Source organism: Periplaneta americana, chromosome 7 (assembly GCF_040183065.1).
Source record: "Periplaneta americana isolate PAMFEO1 chromosome 7, P.americana_PAMFEO1_priV1, whole genome shotgun sequence".
Lineage (NCBI taxonomy): Eukaryota > Metazoa > Arthropoda > Insecta > Blattodea > Blattidae > Periplaneta > Periplaneta americana.
In genome coordinates this window covers 156,311,676-156,328,104 of record NC_091123.1, presented here as the reverse complement: position 1 = coordinate 156,328,104, position 16,429 = coordinate 156,311,676, and positions in this window count along the sequence as shown.

Below are 16,429 nucleotides of genomic sequence, written 5' to 3'. Positions count from 1 at the left end.
AAACAAGTCTCTGTACCTTTGGTCACATTCAACATGTGTTTTGTTAGAGAACACAGTTGCATTACATGAAAGTCAAGAGTGCGTTTGAGTGGATATAAATTGTTGCAGATCAGAGCTGCTCAAACGGTGCACACTGAACATGTGCCACCCGTTGTGTCACTACCACATGGGCACAATTTTCGGTTACGTGAGGCACTCGATTTGAAATAGTTTGTTTACTAGGAGAGGAGACTGCAGAGTAGGATGGGAAATATAAACTGCTGTGACCTGCGTCACCTTATCGTAATCGCTAAGGCGGTCAGTGGCGAATTATTAGGAAAGCGCTTGGTTAACGTGAGAGACTCGAAAACTTTTATTCAATTTGGCAAATTAATTCGGCAGCTTTAATCATAAACCTCTTTACTATTTCTCCATCATTGAAATGATTTAAATCACAGGAGAGAAATTGCGTAAGTAGCCAATAATATTCCATCACGTTTCTTGAATATTCTGGCGCTTATCAAGATTACTTAATAGATTTGCACGTTCTCGACCTAAAATAATTTCAGAAAATCATAGGATGGGAAATATAAATTGCTGTGACCTGCGTCACCTTATCGTAATCGCTAAGGCGGTCAGTGGCGAATTATTAGGAAAGCGCTTGGTTAACGTGAGAGACTCCAAAACTTTTATTCAATTTGGCAAATTAATTCGGCAGCTTTAATCATAAACCTCTTTACTGTTTCTCCATCATTGAATCGATTTAAATCACAGGCGAGAAATTGCGTAAGTAGCCAATAATATTCCATCACGTTTCTTGAATATTCTGGCGTTTATCAAGATTACTTAAGAGATTTGCACGTTCTCGACCTAAAATAATTTCAGAAAATCATATTTCGTTTTCTACGCACATTTGATATTTTTTTTATAAATGTCTTTTGGAAATAATACGTACAAACAACATTTAATTCCTCGTACCTTTTAATGCAGCGTGTTTAAGGTATAATGTCGTATTTAGTATACTATGCAAATGTTAAGATCATAAATTTTCTTCGGAATAGTACGAAAAAATAACATTTAATTTGTCTTACCTTCTAATTCAGCATGTTCTTTATAACATAAGGAGTAATGTCGTTGTATATTAAATTTATTAATGCCTAATAGGATATTCGAGCATAACATACATCGTATGTTCTCCCCTTCTAAACACCAAAAAAATTCTTCCTCCCATTTCTCATGAAATAATCGTCTTCTAACGAGTACACACTGCTTCGATAATGCCATTATGCCACCACTGATATTGCTTATGAACCTGATATATAACCTGCTCACGCCTAGGAGCTACTTGAGGGAGGAACGGGGACTGTGAAGATGATGTCACTCAGAGCGATAAGCTCTGTGAAGGTCAGTGAGGCACTAATTCTCAAGTGAGGCACGATGCCCATCTATGCACTACAGAGTGCACAATGCAGCTTCGAAACCTCCATCGACGGTTGGGAGTAAGGTTGTAGCTGTAGCAGGTAGAACGGGTGTCGCATTGCCTTGAAACGATTTTTTCAACCTACAGATTCTACTTCAGAATTTCTGAAAATGAAAGAGCGCCCGCACCAATTTCCAGGATCCTAAATGAATTGTAGATGTTTCTCTTTTTACTTGGTTATTTAACGAAGCTGCATCAACTACGACAGCGGTGGCGAAAATGTAATCGGGCACCGATCCACTGTGTAACCTGCAACGTGCATAGCACCTATGGAGGAAGGTGGACATCCGAAGGGGAAGTGAAGCAACTATCTGACTTATTAACGGATTTTCATTTTCCTTACGTCAAGCACTTAAATATAATTTTATACAATACAAGGCTACAAACTAATGTTTAGTACGTGTAACGAAGAAAGAAATGAACAATATCAAAACCTAAAATTAACTGTCTTCAGAATGTCTCTGCAACAAAGTTTCAAAATCAGAAATTATGTCACTTACTGCCAGTCGTAGTTGATCACGAAGGTATTTGTCTGTCAGTCGTGATCTAAATTTGGTTTTTACTATTTTAATTGTTGAAAATATTTTTTCGCAAACGTAAGTTGTAGCGAACATGGCTTCAACAGAGCAAGCGAAAGTACGAAGCTTCGGATATTTATTTTTTTGGCAAAGATTTGAAAGTTCAACAATTGTCAAGTCCTTACATCTAGCTTTCATTTGACAACACATAGTAAATCAGTGAGTTCAAATTAAAGAGTTAACCGCATTATTCGTACATCTGCTGAAAAAGAGTCGACGTACAGAGATGATGATGATGATGATGATGATGATGATGATTATGATGATGATGATGATTATGATGATGATGACGATGATGATGATAACAATAACAATAACACTTAACCTTTTCATGTTTCATCAGTAACATGTAGTATAATGCCATTTTATGTTATACAACCGTTTTCCTCGTAATATTTGTGAACAAATCGTACATTTAATATTCTCATCATATTGACAGCAAAAAAATGCGTCCTCCCATCCTACTTGGAACTTTCGTAGATGATTTCGAGAGAGACATATGCCACTCGCAGGTCAGAGACAAATACAAATGGAACGGAGTTTGACTCCAGTGAGTGAGAGGGTGAGGTTTGGCGGAGGTTAGAAGCACGCGAAATGCACAGCTATCGCTGCCAGCCACAATGTCTCGCGAGTCACGTTCTCGCCACGACTGAAATACGAGGTTATTTAGTGTCGATAAAATTGGTGATAGCGAGTTGGTTTTTGGCGAGATGAGGTCGAGGATTCGCCATAGATTACCTGAAATTTGCCTTACGGTTGGGGAATACCTCTAGAAAAACCAATCATGTAATCAGCCCAAGCGGGAATCGAACCCGCGCCCGTGCGCAAATCTGGATTGGCAGGCAAGCGTCTTAGCCGACTGAGCTACGCCTGTGGCTTGTTCCTTTTAGGGTTTGCATAACTGGTCGTCTGAATACACTGATTGTGGCCATGCAGAGTGAAAACGTTCTAAAAACAGACATGGCAAACAAAATCAACGCCTTCGGAAAAGAATTATTCTCTGGGAAAGCCAGCTTTCAAAAGAAAACACAACACACTTCTCAGAATTTCGTAAGTTAACGTAATTTATTGACACTTATTCCATCCCAATGTCTCAGCAATGGGAAAAGAAATAATTATGGTTTCACTTATTATATGACAATGCTTACCTATCTTTTCGGTTCTATTCTATCTTTTATCCTTAAGGGGACAGTTACGCCTATGTGATTTTTAAAACTTCTACAATTTTTAACCAAGATTTATGAATTTTTAAGTAATAAACATGCCTACAACACTATCATCTGTACAAAATTTGTTGGAATTAGGGCTAATAATTTTGAAATTATATTTTGTGCGAGATCGTGCATATTTGCTTGGTTTCCGCACAAAACCAATCCGCGGAAAGTGTAAAATTCCACATTCAGTATTCCCAACCCAACACACATAACAATTTCCCTCTTCTTACCGCTTAAGTGACATATTGATTTTACTGCTTTAGGCTATTAACATATTATTTTTAGAGACGTTCAATATAGTAATACTTATAAATTGGAAACTTACCACTGCAATTTCACCTAAATTGCACTGTTAATTATTGTCTTTAAATATTTGTAAAAATTAAGTAAATTCTACAATTCCACTAAAGTTACTGCATTCGTGATGCAAGTAACATTAAGGAAACCGTGAAAAAATCAACAAGATTCCAGATGCCGATGTTATTACTGCAATATGTTATATAAATAATATTGTTAAAATATTAAAATGAAAAATAAATCATTACATAACCTTACCGTTTGTTTTAAGTTCGCATTTATAGACTGGGGGAAAAAAAGACAGACGTATATCACGGCCTCCTGGAGTATAGTAAACACAGAAAACATTTTAAAGCAACAATGTTGAAGATAGATATTTTTGTTTTGCAAATTTGCCGTCATTGAACAGAAACCAAGATGGAGATTTCATTGCAACTAATTAGAAATTCCTCTTTCAGGTATGTAATAAACGATCTTCGCACTAAATAATGTACGATACACGAGCGGTATGTTTTCTTTCAATTCTCGGAAATTAAAAAAGCTCAACTACGTTTCGCTTTTTCAAACTTTTCCTCGAACACGAAAACTTCAACATACCGCTCTTGTAAAGCATATTACTATTTTAAATATATTTCATATTGACGTCACTAAAAAGGTTCCTTGCGGCAAAGTTTTCAAAATTTTTAGTTCATATTTATTCAGAATCTTGAAAACACTCACGGGAATATACATTAAATAGTGTTTTGAGTTCAGTCTAAATACAGAACCACAATAAATGTTTAACTGGATATTTTTAATTTTTCACCATTTTTCACCATAGTGTCTCCTTAAAGCAGTTTCTTGCTAATTGTGTCTTTATTTCTGGTTCAACAATATCTAGTAACAATTGTCGAACGTATTTCAAAGATATTTTTATTATTGCTTTGGTTGGTTTCGTTGAGACGTACAGCAGGTTACTCCGAAACAGATCATAAGAGAAACTCTGACATCATGAAAGAAGTACAAATTGAACCTTTTTTTTCTTATTTTAGTAGGTTATTTTACGACGCTTTGTCAACATCTTAGGTTATCTAGCGTCTGAATGAGATGAAGGTGATAATGCCGGTGAAATGAGTCCGGGGTCCAGCACCGAAAGTTACCCAGCATTTGGTCACATTGGGTTGAGGGAAAGACTCAGAGAAAAACCTCAATCAGTTAAATAGCCCCGACCGGGAATCGAACCCGGGCCACCTGGTTTCGCGGCCAAACTCACTAACCGTTACTCCACAGGTGTGGACACAAATTGAACCAATCATAGATTATATACAGAGCTATTATTATCATATGTACCAGAAAAGAGCGGCCGGCCGCGCCCTGCGTGGTTTCCGCCGAAAGCGTAACCATTTCTCCGGCGCTTCTCCAATATAAAATTAGTATTAACAATAAATGTTCAATAATATGGAATTACGATGCTTAGAGTCGTTGCTGAAAAGGTCTCCCACTTGTCGCCACACACAACTGACATCTTCTGATAAACGAATGAACAACACTCGGAGTTCCATATCATTAATAGCTTAGCTTCTTCTCATATATAGGCGTTTAGTTCATCTACAGAACGAGGATTTTTCCTGTAAACCCTATCTTTCAGTGTTCCGCATAAATAGAAGTCACGGAGTGTTATATCTGGGCTTCGTGGAGGCCACAAATTATTACTGATTAGTCTAGTACCGAAAATACCCCTCAATTCCCTCAATGACACGGCAGCTGTATGAGCAGTGACGGAATCTTGTTGGAAATAAACTGACAATCGTTACGCTAAGAATACTACGTTTTCTGCTAGATTTTTTATTCTTCACTGATCCTGTTTCTTTAAATCTTTAGCGAGTCGTCTAATTGTTTTGGCAGAAGGCGCAAGTCTGTTTGAAAACTTTATTCGAAATTTTCGTCTTATTTTCGCACACGACCTTCTGCCTTTTATGTATGTATTGTACATATACACACGTTCTCACAACGAGAATTTGTTGCTAGGCATTACCTAAATACACAATAATCACTAAACTTTATACATTAACGTTGTACACTTGAAGAATCGAGAGTTTCATTACACGACTTCTAAGCACACTGAATGCCATATGGCTACTGGAGTTCGATTGCACGGGAGACACGGTTAGCGCGCGGCGGAAACCACGCAGGGCGTGGAACGTGTGGTAATAATAGCTCTGTACAAAACTATAGAAGAAATTTCAAATCTCATGTAAGAAGAATGAACCGTACCAGAATAATTCATCAGATTCTAAATTACCAACGAGTCGGAAAAACATCCTTAGTCGATCCTTCAAACTTTAGATAGAGACCGTGACGGACTCCTAGGTCCAAAACATGCAAGAATGATGATGATGATGATGATGATGATGATGATGATGATGATACTTTCATTGGACAGGGTACGTGGCAGCAATACATGCCATTATTTTTACACAAGAAACTAATTAGTTGTCCTTTTATACCACTGAATTCAGGAGATTTATTGCATAACCATGACAATTTTCTGTTTAATTTTGAGCATTAAAAACCTAGAAATATTGAACTACTTCTTTTAACTGAAATGCATCAAACGTACAGGAATCACTACCGAGCCCCCTTAAATTAAACACATGCATGACTTCTTCAGGGAGTAAGTTTTGTGTAACTTAAGAGCCATCTCTATCATCCTGTTAGTGTGCTTGTAATTTCGTAACACTTTTTACAGAACCCAAAACTCAGCAACCACACATCAATACCTATTGTTTTTGATATGGTACAATGCAATACAAAGTTTTAATTTTGTTGTTAAAAATCTTCTATATAATATATAATTTGAACTGGTAATGGAAATTCCGGGAAAACAGCTGAACGGATTTTAATGAATGACCCGTCATTTTGAAGCTTGGCATCCAAGGTTTTTCAGAAAAATAGTAACTTTCAGTGAAGCGTTAGTTTTCCTACATAATTTTCCTATTTTCCAAAATTCATCTTTCGTCAGTTTTGAGAACTAATTGCATTTCAGAATAAAACGAAACACACTACAATAAACAATAGGCTATTACACGAAGGCCATGATCTCCAGGATTGCTGACATATTTAGAGTTAAAATTAAATTGGTTATTAAAAACTTCAAATGGCTCCTTATATGCATATTCAAATCTATAAATTATTAAATTTATTCCTAAAACGCTTAAAAATTTAGATCATTTCGTTTTGACGAGGTAAAGATATAAAAAAAATTCATGAACTTATTTTAATTCCTATGCGCGTTGGGATCCAGATCCAGGTTACGACCATTTTTATAAGGTTGGAGGAATATTTTCTCCGATCCGTCAGCAATACTTTCTTTCCTCCATAAACTGAAATGAGGACTGCAGAGTCGTTCCTCACTCCCATTTCAACACGCACATTTTATGAGATGCAGCGTAATCCATCTATCCTTATCAGACAACTGGAAGTTGACCCCAGGGACTTTCGTCAGCCCAATCGACATAAAAGGCTAAGAGATGTGCTGCACTCCCATGCTACAATCCAATCACCTCACAAACCTGCTTTTATTCAAATTCAATCAACATACACTCTCACACTATAAAACTGAGATGTGAACGAGACAGAATCTCAAGGTTTTCCAGTGTCGTCGAACAAATCATGATGTTTGGCACAATCATTTCAATGCTACAAAAAGTAAAACTTCAGAATCATTGTCCTTCACGAATTTAGACCCAAACGGTCTTACTAATAAACCGTGCATAGTTTTCATACGAGACTGACGCAGGGTTGAGACAGAAAACGTTACTAATAAATCATGCATAAGCGATGGATGTATAAACAATCTGTAACGATACAATGGGAATTGCTTTGCAGTAGTTATATACACGAAACCCCTTGTTTAAGCGTTGTATATAGAGAAAAAATGGCCGCCCCTCTAACAGCTGTTCGTATCGACTGTCATTTTATGATGATGGATGCCTTGTAACCACAGAAGAACAAACCAAAGAGCACAGAATAATTAGAATATTATTGCTGTAGCTTGTTCTCTTTGACCAAAATATAGTGTGGTAATCGATCAGAGCCAGTTGTACTATCGATTCTTGACACGGGACACTAGAGCGCTCTACCGGATGCAATAGATAATCTCAGATATTCTATTACCTTCCGTAACGAAGTAATGACGAAACTATGACGTAGCTGTGTAACAGTTGTACTGTTATACACGACGTATGTAGTGATTATTAGTAAGGAATTTACACACGACTTATAAACGAGCTACTCATTGTATAAATATAAGAGAGTTAAACGTCTGTACATAGAGTTTTTATTACTAAGACTGTTAGTGATCTGTTTCAGCCTTCAGTTTGTAGGAAAATAAATTGCACTAATCGCCTAAATATCTAAATATCGTCTAAATATCTATTTTTATTTGTCAAACTATTGAAGTGTTTTATTTTGACAGCGTTCTGTTGGCATTGCGAATTGTTAAGCTAATTTTACCTTCATGTCATACGTTTATGTAATTGTGTTAATGTTAACGTGTTTTTATGAACGATCCTTCAATAACAAGACGAAGACCATGGTAGTCGGAAGAAAAATAAAGAAGGTAAACGTGCGAATACTAAATGAGGCAGTAGAGAAAGTGGACAGCTTCAAATACTTGGGATGTTCTATAAGCAGTAGTAACATAAACTGCTGCCAGAAGTAAAAAGGAGATAGCAATGGAGAAGAAAGCTTTTCATAGAACAAAGGAGCATCTCCTGCGGTTCTCTGGAAAAAGAACTAACCTTCGATATTTATCTGGAGTCTTTTTGACCCCAAACCATATTTTATTGTTAAATATCTATATCCATATATTCCGAAACGTCCCAGTAAGATAGATATGCTATCCTTTGTTATTTTAGTTTCCTTTACTATTACAATCATTATTTCTTAATTATAAAGGGTGATCCGTTTGGATATGGCTAAAATAAAAACACCGTAAAACATTTACTACTACTTTATTTGTTGAAACTTTGTGCATACAATACTGAAAGATGGGAGATTCCTCAGAGCTCAACATGACCCCCATTGCGCACCCTGCACAACTCATAACGGTGATGCAATTCAGCCCATGTCCGTTGTAGCATAAGAGGGGTGATTTGTTGAAAAGCTTTGTTCCTGGGTTTCTGTGAATAGTCAATGTCTTTAACGAAACCCCACACGAAGAAGTAAGGAGGGGGCTAGATCTGGGGAGTTTGGGGACCAAGTCAAGAGAGAGCTGCTTCTCCTACTGGGTTTCACCTGCGACCTCCTGCATGATTTTTTTAATACAGAACCTGTCTCTACAAATGTTCGATACTACAACATTATGGAATCGTATTTATGTACATTACGCACACCATACTCTCGTCGAAATTCCCTTTGAACCCTTTTAACACACTCAAATTTAGCATACCAAAGAACACATTGTGTTCGTTGTTGATTTGTAGTAGCCATTTTAATCATCTATGATTTACATTTGTCCTTACAGATTATTCATTGTTGATTGACATGTGTGGGAACTCCCACCTTTTAATCATAATATCACCAGAAAGAAATTTTTCCTCCTATCATAATAGCTTTATAATAATACAGGGACATCATTTTATTTTTACTAACATTTTTAATATTAACCTGGTTATACCTTTAGAGAACCGGAAACACCGTTTGCTACCCCCTTCCACGACTTTAGTTCGATGATACTGGAGTAAAACACAAACAAATCACTTTACTAGGTATAGGAGGGTAGAAAAGTAGTTCATCCATTTACGTAAACTAGGAAATATCGCGAGTTTGAGTTCGATAATTTTCATTAGGTTTTTGTTTAATCATAGTACAGTACATAATACAGTGTTTTTACTCACGAACAGAGTTATCCATGCGAACGTATTCATTATTCAGTGTATGTTATACTATCTACGGCACATTAGCGTACAATATAGAGAATGAAGTTAAATTGAAAAATAATCATAATAAACATCATTATCACAAACACATTTTTGAAAATGGGGGCCGTTCATTTCGATACAGGCTTCAGTTCCTTTGTGCATATTATCACACTACAGACTATTGCATCTATTTCCAATTACCAGTTTCGTCCTTCGTACTAGTAACTCATGTGAAATAATTCTGTACCTGCTCTATAAAAGAGTACCTTACGTAGTGTAAATTCAATCTTCATTTCTGCCCTACCCGCACAGATAAAATTACTCAGACATGCTATCTACTGTCCGTCCATGTGGTTATGCCGTAGGATCGTAGAAAGGGGGGAAATCACGTGAAAGTTAATTACTTAACGAGGCCCTTATATTTAAGTTATTTTAAACAGTTGTATAATATTACGTAAACGTCCAATTCCTAACAGAAATTAATGTGTTCGGAAAAAAGGCTAAGACAGCCGAGCTCTTACAAAGGGGCGAGCAGAAGCAGGTGGGGGAAATCGGGATGCGACGTAGGCAAACGGACAGTACCTGTGAGAAAATATGATTCAATATTGAAAGGTCTTTCGTCATTGGAAAACGCGAATATATTTCTGGAACGTACTATACTCACTAACTCAGTAGTGTTTACATGCGGCCTTGGTTCTGTAAGGAGGAAGTTGGAACTTCATTAGTAGAAAGGGTGGGAGTGAAGTACATTCAAAAACTCAGGTACAATAAAAATTGAAGTAAAAATAAAATGATGTCCCTGTACATTTATTCATCCATACCCAAACGGATCAGACTGTCTACTGATTATTCTTTTCAAATTTATTTCTTAGGGTCGTGGATGTCTCCAGCTATAGAATACGCCTTTATTTTGTAATAATATTAGATTTTGCATTTAAACCTTTACTGATAGAAACAAACCCAAATACAGCATAAATAGTCTCCCATGTAGGCTAAGGGTAAAAGTTTGAGGTTCAAGAATAATTGCTTATATTTGTAAAATAAGGTTATTGTACTTTCCACTGCAGAAGGTGATGAGACTAAATAAACAAACAAACAAACGAACGAACGAACAAACAAACAAATAAATAGATAAATAGATAAATAAATAAATAAATAAATAAATAAGTAAATAAATAAATAAATAAGTAAGTAAATAAGTAAATAAATAAATAAATAAATTGTCTAAACATAATAATTGACACTTGACGCAATAACAATTTTCTTTCTGTGTTTGAGAGACTATATTCTGATGTTTATGGCCTAACTTAAGAAGAAGAACGTCATTGTAGTCCAATTAAAGTTGTTCGACTGCTCATTAAAATATCATTCTGAAGAAAAGTTTAAAATTGTTTATCGATACGAAAGCGGGTTAAGAGCTCATATTCATTCCTTTTGAAATTTTCACGTAACTAGTGAAAGTGACCCAGATTTTTTTTTTCAGTTTACTGGATAAAATCAATGAATTCCACGACTTTTTCGCCTTTAGTAGTATCTTTACCAAAAAAATCGCGAAAATGCTACATGAACGAGTAATCTTAGAATGACTGATGAACCGGAAGAAGCAACCGGAGTAGAGTGAAAGCAAAAACAAACCGGCCGGGTAGATGTCCGTCGGTCGGCACTGATGTGTGTGAATTTTCTCTTACGATTCCCCTTGGTACCTAACAGTAATACATTTTCAAATGAAACCAATTCTCTGTACTGACATTATGATTAATTACAATAATAATTCTAACAACTCACTAACGTCGTATTGACTTGAGAATCGTTTCGATTATCGATTACATTGTTGTCTAGAGGCTACGTTTTAAAGAATGAGGAAGCAGTAAAATTATTGAACAATTAACGAGAAGGCTCCGTCTTGTTAAATTTAAATGTAGGGAGTATGAATTCTTATTATATTTATTTATTTTATTTTACTTGTTTATTTAACGACGCTGTATCAACTAGGAGGTTATTTAGCGTCGATGGAATTGGTGATAGCGATATGATAGTTGGCGAGATGAGGCCGAGGATTCACCATAGATTACCTGACATTTGCCTTACGGTTGGGGAAAACCTCGGAAAAAACCCAACCAGGTAATCAGCCCAAGCGGGAATCGAACCGCGCCCGAGCGCAACTCCGGATCGGAAGGCCTGCCTTAACCGACCGAGCTACGCCGGTGGCTGGGAGTATGAAGACAGAAATGAAAAATATTAAAATTTTACTTCAAATCCGAAACATCCTTACAATTCCAAACAAGCTCACAATAACAATCACGGTGAACTTGATGTAAACTCAAAATAACATTATTACGAATACACAATCCAACTCAATCTCAACTTAAAATATTATCTTTGAAGGAATAAAAAATTAATTTGGAAAAGAAATTATGTTTGCAGTAATGTTAAGTAATATATTAAGTGTTACGTATGTAAGTAATTTGATCGAAACGTACCTCGTAAGACGTTTTTGTTTACATTATCCTATCTCAATTCTTGAACATTGGAGTTACACTCACCCCCCCCCCCACTGTAGAGCAATGGCCTCAAGGAGCACTGATACTCTTTGCGGCGTTGCAACACGTTGCATTTCGTATTCTCAAAACTATTGGACGTATCGTAAAACTTATTTGACAAAACCTGTTCGCATTGACTTAATCTATTGCCTCTGCCAATTAATGTAATAATAGGTTCCCTTTCACCATGTATTTTACAACTTGAGTTGTGAAGGCTAATACCTCTATAATTGACACAGTTTTTCGTATTTCCTCTTTTTAAATGAGTGTGATAACTATATTCAATTCTTCTGATACTTGTTCAAATTCCCCATATGCATATACAGAATGATTCACGAGGATTTACCGTCACTTATTTCGGAAGACATTTTGAAAAAAAAATGTCATATAAATATTTGTCCTAATCGTAATATTTTCAAAGTTACACTAATTTGACGTTGTTCGTAAAATACTGTATCTTTTTCCTTTAGTTTTCCGGGTAAAAAATATTACAATTAGAGAATAAACTATTCACATGTGTCATTCCTTCAATTGGCTAGTGTTCCGAGGCTAAAAATGTGTTAGTTAATTGCTTTGTACAGATTTTATTTTCAATTTTTAATTAAAAATGACATTCTTACGAACTTATCACAAAAACTGTTACAAATCATACGACTGTAGGAGCATGATTCTTTATCAATTAATAGATTAATTAATGTAAAGATCAGTCGTGCTGCCGCTCACACGGACTTCAGTCAACTCTTCCAACTTTTGTAAGTAACGTCCTATAAGATTTAAACAATATTTTCAAACACTTTTGTTCATACCATCCTTTGCTAATTACAGGGTTTTTTCCTGTCATCGTTACTCGGCAATACGACCGCCCTACTTGTAGCATTTTTAATCTGATTCCGAAACTGTTACCGCAATGCCAGAAGAGATCTTGCCGTCCCCCCTCTTCATACATGCCTTTACAACACATCATTTTCCATACAACTTGGTGGCTACATTACCCAATTTTATTACTTATTTTAATAATAATAATAATAATAATAATAATAATAATAATAGTAATAATAATGTTTTATTTTCGCTGGCAGAGTTAAGGCCATAAGGCCTTCTCTTCCACTCAACCAGCCTTAAACAATACAATACATAAATTTAAATTACAAATATTTACTCTACACTTAAAAGGTTCTCCAGCAATATTCTTCACTAAACATTTATTTAAATTTAGATAAATCTATAAGGTAAAGTAGTAACTTAATTTATGAGCTAATTTAATTCAATCAATTATAATTAATTTAATATTTGAAATAGCTAGTAAAATGATGATAATTTAATTTAATATAACCTTACTAGGACTATGTTACAGGGAGAATATATATATATATATATATATATATATATATATATATATATATATATATTTCCATTTCTATAATGAGAATATTAATGTAATTGCCATTAGAGGTTTTGTAAATCTATTTAGAGAAATTAATGATAATAATAATAAGAATGGACAGATGTTAGTTTCATTATAAGTAACACATATTAATCAGCAATTCATCTGTTAAGTAAGAATTTATGTAATTTTGACCTAAATGTTATATCATGATTTTAATGTTGTTTTTAACTAGTTAAGACCAGTGTTCACTTTGTTAACATGTTTTGCTCGACCTGAGGATGCCAATATGTTTGGCGAAAACGTTTGTCATCAAAATATATGTAATGTTACTTTTGGTATAATATACTGTAGAATTTTATGTATTTCTCTTTGTTACGTATTGACTGAATTACATTTCTCTATTAATTGATATTGTACTTAACGGACCCTTATGCCTTTGAAAAAATGATTCTTTATGCTCGACCATGCTGAAATGTACTAATTATACACGTGGTAGCAGCCCTTTAATGGACTTCATTAAAGTACACCTATTCATTAAAGTTCAGGTGTTCCACCAATCAGAAAACACCATTGTACAAATATGAAAGCGCAAGTATCGATTATTCTCGGATATGCAATCGAAAGACAACTAGCTAAACGTCACGGAGGCTAGAAATCCAATACTATCGCAGAAGGTTATGTTCTGTGACTGTAATAATTAGCGTTAATTGTAAATAATATTCAAATAAATTCAATTTGTAATCTCGTTTTTCAATGTCTAAATCAATTTTAAGGTTATATCAAGATTAATGTTTATTTTACTCTCTAGATTATATCAAGGTCAATGACATTCGTTTCTCGGAAAAAAATCGATACTTTCGCGTCTGCGCACATCTCACAATTTACGAGATATTGCACAAGGTCAGTTCCGCTCCCCAGTCAGATAAGAATAACATGAATACTTATGAATAATTTCAAGTTAGAAATATGGTCGAGCATAAAAGGTCGTATGAAGCTTGCCTATAATGGTAATTAAGACACTCGTATGAAAATTATGAAACTCGCTTGCGCTCGTTTCATAAACATACTCGCGTCTTAATTACTATAATTATAGGCTCGTTGCATAATGTACTATTACAATTTTACTATGCATCCTAATGTACAGTCTTAAAGAATTTACAAGAGTGGCGTGATTTATAACAATTTTTGTGATAAGTGCGTAAGAAAATGTAATTCTGTATTTAGAAATCGAAAAAAAAATTCTGTACGAAGCAACAATGGAATTCACAACATATTTTTAGCTTCAGAATACTAGCTAATTAAAAAATGATACTTATGAATAGGTAGTTCATTCTTTATTTGTAATATTATTTTACCCCTAAAACTCAAGAATAATGGTATTTTACAAAAGACTTCAAATTAGTGTAACTCTGAAAATATTGAGATTAGGACAAATGTTTATATGACATTTTTTGCTCAGAATGTTTTCGGAAATAAGTTCCGTAAGAGACGGTAAATCCTCGTGAATAATTCTGTATAACATTTAAAAATCACTACAATTTTAACTAAAAATACACAATTAAAAAAAATCTTTGCAATATTACTTGATTTCAAAAATTTTCAGCATCTCTGTTGTACAAAATCCTGCACACCAGCTGGTTGCAGTACGTACATTATTTTATTGCAAAGAGAGACCACATTTTACTATCAGACCAATAGCGCCTGTGTACAGTAGACGATGCGGTGACAGTACTGTGCATATTGATCACGTTCGGAAAGAAAACGACCGTGACCAAGTTTCGGAAGTGCTCGGCAGTTGCGTCGAGCAGCCAACTCGGAAAACATACGCAGTACGACCGCACTCATAACGGAGTTCAAAGAATTCCGGATAACACGAAAGACAGCTGACTGAAACATCGCAGTCCATACCGGCAACTACGGAGTTCCGTTGCCGCGCAACGAAACTTAGATTTTCATTTGTTCCTGTGAAAACACAGTCAGTGAAAACACAGTCCTGCAATGAATATCTCGTGCGGTAGTGTTTATGGATGCCAGATTAAGAGGGGAAGAGTGAAATTTCAGTTATTTTAAGTCACAAATCGCATTTAAGTTCTCGTTCTCTCTTTTTTTAATGAATCTGTAATCTCGTTCAGCAAGTTTCAGTGTTCTATGGCGCTACGACGCAAAGTATAAAAATTATGTCATATTTAAATATCTGCAATCTTGACTTTCAATTCTTTAATAGCTGTTTTCTCACACTTTTTTCAGCACATTCAATCATGTTCAAACTATAAAGATTCTCACAATATTTTGATACTACAGGGACATCATTTTATTTTTACTAACATTTATAATATTAACCTGGCTATACCTTTGGATCAACGGTTGATACTCCCTTCCACGACTGGAGTTCGATGATACTGGCGTAATATACAAACAAATCAATTTACTAGGTATAGGCGGGAAGAAAAGTAGTTCATCCATTTATGTCAACTAGGAAATATCACGCTTTTGAGTTTGAAAATTTTCATTAGGTTTTTGTTTAATCAAAATACAGTACAGTATTAACAATAAATGTTTTTACTCACGAACTGAGCTGTCCATGAGGACGTTTTCATTATGCAGTGTATATTATATTGTCTACAACACATTAGCGTACACTAGAGAGAATGAAGTTAAATTGAAAAATAATCATAATAAGGATATTTAAACACATTTTCAAAATGGTGGCCGTTCATTTCGATACAGGCTTCAGTTCGAATGTGTGTAATTCCAATTACCAGTTTCGTCCTTCGTACTAGTAACTCATCTTGAAATAATCCTATACCTACTCTCAGAGTACCTTACGTACTGTAAATTCACTCTTCACTTCTGCTCGATCCGAAAAGATAAAATTACTCAGACATGCTATCTACTGTCCGCCCAAGTGGTTATGTCGCAGGATCGCAGAAAGGGGGGAAATCACGTGACAGTTAATTACTTAATGAGGCCCTTTTATTTAAGTTATTTTAAACAGCTGTATGGGTATAATATTACGTAGACGTCCAATTCCTAATAGAAATTAATGTTCTC